Source organism: Fukomys damarensis, unplaced genomic scaffold, assembly GCF_012274545.1.
Source record: "Fukomys damarensis isolate Sample0158 unplaced genomic scaffold, DMR_v1.0_HiC HiC_scaffold_13, whole genome shotgun sequence".
In the NCBI taxonomy this organism is placed as follows: domain Eukaryota; kingdom Metazoa; phylum Chordata; class Mammalia; order Rodentia; family Bathyergidae; genus Fukomys; species Fukomys damarensis.
In genome coordinates this window covers 5,982,899-5,990,799 of record NW_022900925.1, presented here as the reverse complement: position 1 = coordinate 5,990,799, position 7,901 = coordinate 5,982,899, and the positions used below count along the sequence as shown (strand labels likewise).

Below are 7,901 nucleotides of genomic sequence, written 5' to 3'. Positions count from 1 at the left end.
TGTGTTATTAACTTGAAGTTGACTGACTGTACCGAATGTATTTAGCCCACTATGGTTGCAGAATGCTTCAGATACTAAAATGAATGTTCATATTAAGTGTGAGGCAAAATAGTTTTTATTAAACTAAAGACATTAAATTATAACACTAGCGATATAACATTTTATAATTTTTGGTAGATCTGAAATAAATGAGATTGGTATTTTCCTTTGCAAAAGTGTGTTAACACCTTTGAACAATGTAAATTTGAAGCACTCAGCATGATTGTCTTATGTAGTGTAGTGAGTGATTTGAGGTTAGTTAACAAATTTAGATAATTTTCATAATTTTTAGAAATCATTATTGCCTTTCAAAGTACTGTCCTATATTTGTTTATTTTTTGTACTGTCCTTATTTGTTTAAGCATCTTTTTCTTCTTGTTAGTGTAAATTTCTTATGCAGTCAGAAAAGTACTTGTTTTATAGTACTTGGAACTTTTACTTCTTATTTGTTATTTCTCAGGTAAACGCAAAGCACTGAAGTTGAATTTTGCAAACCCACCTGTCAAATCTACAGCAAGGTTTACTCTGAATCCCAATACTACAGGAGTCCAAAACCCACACATGTGAGTATTCTTCTTAATCAAATAAAAAACTCAAGCAAAAATTTTTTCCAAGCTGAGGAATTGGTATTTCCATTATCTTTTGAACTTAAATAGGAAGTTACTGATTCTGTAGTCTTAAATTGGTGAATGCAGTTTCCTCTTTTAAGAGTTAACTTGGGAAAAAAGAGCCAAAGATCCAAGTTCATGTATGTATTTTTGATACCTCTTACTAAACTCTGAGATTATTGTTTATCTTTTTTCTTCTGGCTTTTCAGTTTAGTTGTAAGTTGTAGTTAGGAAGTTTTAGTGTCTTCTACCTGTGTAAATCCTCACCACTTGTTTATCAACACAGTAGATTTCATTTCTCCTCTTTTGGTGAGGAAAGTAAGCCAAATTATTTATTTGCTCATTTCTTGCATTTGAAGTACTCTTTGACATCCTTGGCCTGACATTTTTTTGTCATAAGCCTTCACTACTACACAGCTGCAACCAAACACTTCATGGAGTTTTCTTTCTCAGTCAGTTTTACAGAGGCCCTCCGATTTTCCTAGTTTCCTACTGCCATCAACTATAATTAGGTTGATTTGGTGCTCTGTACACAGGGCCTTTAGTAATTTGATATATGTACCTAGGCTCATCATATTTAAATATAAGCACACAAAAATGGTCTTCGTATAAAAATTTGTCTCAAAATCCAAATGCTCCTGCAACAAATACCAGCTTAATATTTTGTTGGTTTATTGCAATGCTTGATTTACTAACTGCTAAGTGAAATGAAGCTCTCCATCTCCCCTTCGGTCAGTGTGACAGTGACTGACCTCATAGTGTTTTATGTTTGTCAGACTGTTAAGTTTCATCCATCAAAGGAGTGAGAGGATATCCAACAATTTAAGTCATCAATCTTTTCCTATTAGTAAGCTAAATTCCTGTAAGATTTTCATGTCCTAATACATTGAAAGAATTGTGTACATGTTAATATACAGATGTCAGTGATTATTTTATTTGTTGAATATTTTAAATTAAAAATAAAAATATTGTATCTCACTGAAAATATTAGAAATGATCATTTAAAATAGTATCTTCAGAAAAATATTTATATAAGCTTTCATTGAATCTTAAGTAGTTCAATGCAATATTGATAATTCTATAATACTACTAGTAATTAATAAATAATAATCTACAAGTAGTCCTGGTGCTAAGATCCGTGAAGCAAATGGTAAAATGTTTGATTAGAAAGGTGGTACAGAATACATCATTTTAGGTTTTAAAATAATTCCCAATACTTTAGATTCAAACTTCATTAGATCTCAAATATATTTAGTTTTCCTGGTGAGGCATGCATTATATTTGCCTATACAAACAAGTCGGTAGAAGATACAGTGTCTTTTAATAAGATGCTTTGAATAATTTGTTGTTTTTAAAATAGCTATTTCTAGAAGGGAGGAGTGCGTATATGTATGTATATACTCATGGTTTTTACCTGTAATTCTAGAGAGAATGAAAGACATATTAAATGAAAACTTCAGTTACAATATTTGATTAGGAATGCTATTAATTTTATTAGACTGGTAATTCATAATTTGATTTATCAGACCTCAAATGGAGTGCCAGCCTTTTCAATTTCTTTGAAAAATCAGCGTGGAGCTATATTGAGCAAGAAAACGTAGTGCTTCTTAATGAGCTCTAACAGCAAGAAAGTATTCTTTTTTTTTTTCTCATTGAGTTTATTAGTACATTTTAGGTATATGGTACAGTTACATTCATTATTGGGATCATGTACCTTTATATGACAGGTCTTGGTTCTCATTTTTTCCCCTTGTCCCTGCCCTCCCTTGACCCCCAAGAACCTCCCTATTCATTTTCTAGAATTTCTAGTAAAAGCTAGGATAAAGCTAATTCTTAAACAGAGTCCATCTGTATTACATTGGCTATTAGCTGAAGTACATATCTGAAGTCTAAGAAAGAAAAGATATAAGTAGTAATTATGAAACTTAACGGATCTCTCTACTTTTAACCCCTTTGAACAGGAGACTTAAATTTAGAACTAGAAAGACATTTACACATTTGTATTATTTTTTTTATTGCTTTATCACTTATAGGGAATCATGGGCAAAATCTCTTTTCTTTTTACAAGTAGACATGGTAAAAACTTCTAAAAGTTGAGTTGGGTGGATTTTTTGTTTTTTAAATAGTGCTTTATAATAATCATGAGCTATGTTTTTCATTCTGTGTCTTAGCAATTGTTAAAAGCTTGGGAGGACAGAATAATAGGTATTTTAATCTTATGATAGACTCTTCAGAACTTGATTACCATATATAAGAATTTTAGACCCAGACTTTCTGGAATTTTATTATTACACAAGGTTATGGATGTGGTTGAGAGCTGGGCAACTACTGGCATTGACACTGGTTAAGATAATTGTTTTATTACAAAGAATGATATATTTCTACTTCCCCATCTCTGTCCATAGGTAATTGTTTTGTTCTCTTTCTCTGAGTTGTTTACCATCAGCCAGTAAAAAGCATTTCTAGTTGCTGTTTAGGATAAGTACTTTGCAATTATAATTTATAAGTTGCAGTTTGTGGAAATTGTGAAATAACATTAAATGAAATATCTTTTGCCATTTATATTTTTTCTTCTAAGATTTCCAGGAACTTTAGCTATGAGTGTAAATGTAAAACTTGTTCATGAGTTTTTGAAAAGAAGGAATGAAGTTACGTTTAGGAACTAATTTCAGATCTACTTGGTGTTTGATTCTTCTGGATACAGTGGCCTTTGGAAGATACAAAACAAAAACAAATCTTTCAAGGCAGCATCCTCAGTTTCTGAGACCAACAGTTTAAATGAAATTTCCAAGAAATAAGGCTTGGCTAGATATTGTGGCACATGCCTGTTATCCCAGCAGTTGGGAGGCTGAGGCAGGAGAATCACTGCCATTTTGAGGCCAGCCTGGACTACATAATGAGAACCTGTCTCAAAAAACAAAAACAAAAAACAAACACATGCACAAAACCCAGAAAGAAATAGGCATAAGGAACATAGATTGAATGTCAAATGAAAGTTGTAGAGGGCATAAGATCATTTTTTTTTTTTTTCTTTTTTGGTACTGGTGATAGAACCCAGGACCTCACACTTGCCAGGCAGGAACTGTGCTGCTGAGCTAAATCCCTGGCCCATAAGATCATTTTTGAAAAGAATACTTGGTAAGAAGTTTCACAGAGGAGCAACATCTGAGTTGGATTTTGAGTGATAGGGAAGGATAGGATGAGAGAAGGGAGAATGGCATTCTGGTGAGTTTTGGGAACCCTCATAAATCTTTTTTATTTTGGTACTGGGGATTGAACTCGGATCCTTACGCTTACAAGTCAGGCTCCAGAACCACTGAGCTAAATCCCCAGCCCCATAAATCTTAATTGTAGCAGAGATGTTACTTATAGATGACCTATTTTTAATCTGTCATTGCAAGTTTTTAGCATGGTTTCTTTATGTGAAGATATGACTAGGTGTGGGGCATCTCTCTTTTTACCAAACTTTTAGTTTGAAAATTGATATATGTCTGTCTGAGAAAATTTCTGCAGCTTTACTTTTGATATATTCCTTCATGTTTTTCCTATGTTTTCTTCCTTAAACTTGAGTTAATTGGATGATGGATTATCTAAATTCTGTTTTTGACTTCTTGTTTGTTTTTTGTTTGACTTTTTCATCATATTTTTCTGGCTTTTTATTTTCTTGCTGTATAGTCTTATATTTTGATCCCTTGGTGAAATTATTCTATTTTGGCAATCTATTTTTTTTTGTTTGTTTGTTTAAAGGTGATTCCATAATTTTACGATTTTTTATAAATTTATTTCTAAAATGATAATTAGATATACAAAAATCTTTAAATTTTTTTGTTATTACATGTTTGCAATACATACCAACTTCATTAATTATGGAGAATTGGTACATGTATGTAACACATCTCAATTCTCTTATTTCCCTTCCCCTCTACCCTCATTTAAGTTTTTTTCTTTTGCCAGCATCAGATTTATTTTTGTTATAAATCTTTAGCAAGTTAATTATCATAAACACAGGTTAATAGCTGACAGGCTCAAAACCATGAAATGCATAAAAGAATTATACTAAATCAAGGTATACTTTTAGATGCATTGATCATGCTGGATTACAGTAACTTTTTCCCTATTTTATTTTGCACTTTATGAGAGAAAATCATTTTATATTTAAGATTATGTGTCTGATTTGCTTCACTTAACAGTATGGTCTCAAAGGACACCATTTTCCTGTATGCGACTCAAGTTTCTCTTTCTTTATGGCAAAGTAATACTCCATTGTATATAAGTATCACATATTCTTTATATATTCATCTATTGATGGACATACAGACTGCTTCTAAGATTTAGCTATTATGAATTGTGCTGGATATGCATGTATCATGTATGCCTTTAACTCTTTTGGAAAGATACCTAGAAAGTGAATAGGTGGGTCAAATGGAACTTCCGGTTCTAGTTTTTTGAGGAATCCACATACAGACCTTCACAGTGGTTGTACTAGTTTACACTCCTACAAACAATGGAGAAGCTTTCCTTTTCCCTCACAGGCTTGCCAGCATTTGTTTATTGGTTGATTTCTTCATGATAGCCATTCTTTCTGGAGTGAGATAGAATCTCAGTTTTGTTTTAATTTGCATTTCTCGAATGACCAATGATATTGAACATTTTTTTATGTATTTATTGGCCATTTGTACTTCATCTGAGAAATGTCTTTTCATTTTAGATGTCTAATTTTTGATTGGGTCTTTAAATTTGGGTAGTCTTAATTTTTTTGACTTCTTGATATGTTCTAGATACTTTCTTTGCCTGAGGAATAGCTGTCAATTTTTTTTTCTCTTTTTGTCTCTTCATTCTGTTTGTTGTTTCTTTGTTGAGCAGAAGCTCTTTAATTTGATAGGATCTCATTTGTTGACTCTTGGTACTATTTCCTGTGCCATTGCAGTTCTGTTCAAAAAGCCCTTGTCTATACCTATGTCTTTAAGAGTTGTACCTGTTTTATCTTCCAGTGATTGTTTTGTTTTAACATTTAATTATTTGATCCATTTTGATTTTAGTTGATCCATTTTGATTTTGGTTAGATATATGAGGCTGTATTCAATCTTCTGCTTGTGGATATTCAGTTTATCCATTGTTATCTTTTAGGGTTTGAAACACTTCACTGCAAGTCCTCCTGCCCTTTAAGGTTTGTGTTGGCAAGTCTGCTGTAATTCTAGAGGGTTTACCTTTATATATATCATTCATTACTTTTCTTTAATCGCTTTTGAGATTTTGTCCCTGTGATGGACTTTTGCAACTTTGAGTGTAATGTAGTATGGGGAGGTTCTCTTTAAGTTATGGCTATTTGGGATTCTATACCACTTATATATGTTTCTTTCCCTGCATTTGGGAAGGAGTTTTTTTTTTCCATTTCTGTGAACGGGTTTTTTAATGCCATTTGTGTTGTCTATTTTTCACTTATTTTAGTTACTCTTAGATTAGTCTTTGCATCTTCTTGAAGAGGTCAAATACATTTTTCATATTCTCTTTTGCTTTTAGGTGTTTTCCAGTAGTTGGTCTCTAAAGGCAGCATTGTCTTCTAGTTCAGAAATTCTGTCCTTACATTGGCTGCTTCTGTTGCCCATACTTTCAGTGTTATTTTTAATCTGGATTTTATTGAAACCTTTTCATGAACTTTGATCTTTGCTAAACTGTCATTTATGTTTTATGTAGTTTTGTTTAGCTTAGCTAGCTTTTTGTTAGTATCTTTGAAAAGTCCTTGATCATTTGGGTTATTACGTTCATCATCTGTTTAGTTATATCTTCTGTGATCTTAACTGAATAAATACCTCTTTGATCTGTTTTTTAACCTCCTCTGTTGTCCACTTGTGTAATTGGGGTATAGGCCTTATGCTCTTCTCCTCAAAGGCTTGACTTGGTTTTGGTGGAGTTAATAGTTTTGACAGGCATTTTGATTCTTTGTCTTCTCATGTTTCTGTTGGTTTTTGTTTTGTTTTGAGGTTTATGAATGTTTATAATGTAAAGATTGTGTTGTTAGTATAGAAATCTCTTTAGTCAGTCACTTTTCAGTGAAGTGTTTTGGGTGTGGCTAACTACAGACTTTTGCCTCAGCCTCAAGATTTGACTTATCTTGGTTAATTTGGGAGGGCAAGATGCAGTATAATTGGCTCAACACTGAGTTCTCTGAGAATAATGTATTCTATATTCTGGTACAGTGGTTCATTGGCTAGGAACTTAATTTGTTTTATGATTTTAGAGAAGATGGCTGTGGCTGTGTTTGTCACCTGATGCAGAATTTGCAATTAGCAGTAAAATTTTGCTGAATGCTTTTGTTTGTGAACCAAATTGTTTGCAAACAGAATCGTTTGTGAACTGAAGTATTACTGTATTTTTTAATGTCTCCAAGGTAATCTGAGTGTTGGCTTACAGAGAAAGACCTCTGAATAGGAACAATTACGTGTCCCTGTAATATCAAGCAAATCAGCTATAGTAGTATTGTCCAAGACAGGTTAAGTATTAACATATCATAAGAACCAATTACCTACCATCCTTAACCTGGGGCAAAAAATCCATAATTATGGTGTTAATTAAACAAAGGTATTGACTTATAGCTGGTATGTACTAAATGTGACAACTGTATCTCCCCTTAACAGTAGAAAATAATTTAACAATAATTTTATACAGTTATTTAAAGATTAATCAAGCTTTAAAGACATATAAGGGGTGCAAATGGGAGAATGAAGAGGAAACATTTGAAACCTTAAACTTTATGATATGAGAAGGATGAAGGAGAAGTGGTGCAAAGGATCCTATTTAGAAGTATATTTATAGAATTAGGTAAAGGTAAGAGAAAATGCTAATGAGAAATAGAAGATGAAAGAAGAATAAAAGAAAAAAATTACGGCGATTAAAAATGAGAGAAAAATTAAAAGGAGAAAAGTAAAAGGAAAAAGAAAAAGGTAAGCAAAGAAAAAAAGGACAAAGGAAAATTCCTCAAACCCTAATAAAGTGGCAGAAGAAAAGAGGTAAATAAGTAAAAAGAAGTAAACAAAAACAAAATGAAACAACAAGAAAAAACAATGCACATACAAAAAAAAAAAAAAGTCTGTGATTTTGAATGTGTCGAAGTCCCCCAGAAACTGATGGAGGAAAAAAGTGCAGCTAACTCAAGCCACACAGGATAGATTTGGGAAAGAAGGTCTCTTATCTCTAGTCTTCCTCTGTGTAAAGGACACTGTAGCCTGGCTGTGGATTTTTTTTTTTTTTTTTTTT

At 32.4% G+C, this 7,901-nt stretch overlaps 1 protein-coding gene and 1 non-coding gene across 2 annotated transcripts in view; one reads left to right on the top strand and one right to left on the bottom strand.

Moving 5' to 3' along the window:
* Positions 1–502: 502 nt before the first annotated feature.
* Map2k4 (mitogen-activated protein kinase kinase 4) overlaps positions 503–7,901 on the top strand; it is an 82,779-nt gene continuing 75,380 nt past the window's right edge. Inside the window, exon 1 of the mRNA XM_019206173.2 lies at positions 503–602. The gene's annotated coding sequence lies outside the window, so the exon portion shown is untranslated. The remainder of the gene's footprint in view (positions 603–7,901) is intronic.
* On the bottom strand, positions 1,415–1,483 carry LOC117285959. Its single transcript, XR_004517077.1, has one exon. It is a non-coding gene; the product is annotated as a small nucleolar RNA SNORD101 (small nucleolar RNA).